The sequence below is a fragment of the Myotis brandtii genome, unplaced genomic scaffold, assembly GCF_000412655.1.
Source record: "Myotis brandtii unplaced genomic scaffold, ASM41265v1 scaffold1612, whole genome shotgun sequence".
In the NCBI taxonomy this organism is placed as follows: Eukaryota; Metazoa; Chordata; class Mammalia; order Chiroptera; family Vespertilionidae; genus Myotis; species Myotis brandtii.
The window spans coordinates 1,702,730-1,703,457 of record NW_005355890.1 but is presented as its reverse complement, the minus strand read 5'-3'; positions in this window follow the sequence as shown (position 1 = coordinate 1,703,457).

Genomic DNA, 728 nt, shown 5'->3' with positions numbered 1-728 from the left:
GGCGGCTCCCAGGGCGCGTGCGCGTTACCGCCCCCAAGCTCGGCTCTCCGGGCTCCGAGCAAAACGCGGAAACGGATTATAGCCTGAGAGGGAGGATCGGGGAGCGGGAAAACCCGGAGTGGATGACTGTGCGCCACAAAGGCGGGAAGCGGAGAGCCTGCAATGCGCGGATCTCCGGATCGGATCTCCGAGGCAGGTCAGCGCCCAGTCCTGGATCTGCCGCCTGCGTTTTCAGTGGGAGCGCGAGGGCCAAGGAGGATGCTGGCTCTTGCAGCCCCAATCCTGCTGCCCGCACCCCATGTCCCTTCGCCCCTCACCTCTGCCAGAGCAGGCCCCCTGCATGTGCTCCTCAGAAATTTTACTCTTAAGAAACAACCATATTTTGTGGAAGAGCCACACTCAAGGGGCCAAAGAGCCGCATGTGGCTCGAGAGCCGCGGTTTGCCAACCACTGGCCTAGTCTATTAAACCCTGGCCAGTGTGGCTCAGTGGTTGAAGCGTCAGCCCAGGCACGGAAGGGTCAGGAGTGTGGACGAAATCTTTTTAAAATCCTGATTTCTGGGCCTCATCTCTGGAGGCTTTGGGCTTTGCCTGATCCAATTAGTCAAAAACAGCTTTTAACACTGTCCTGCACTAGAGATTGAGAGGTGTAGAGGATCTACCTAATACAGGGGTGGGCAATCTTTTTGACTCGAAGGCCACAATGGGTTCTTAAACTGGACCGGAGGG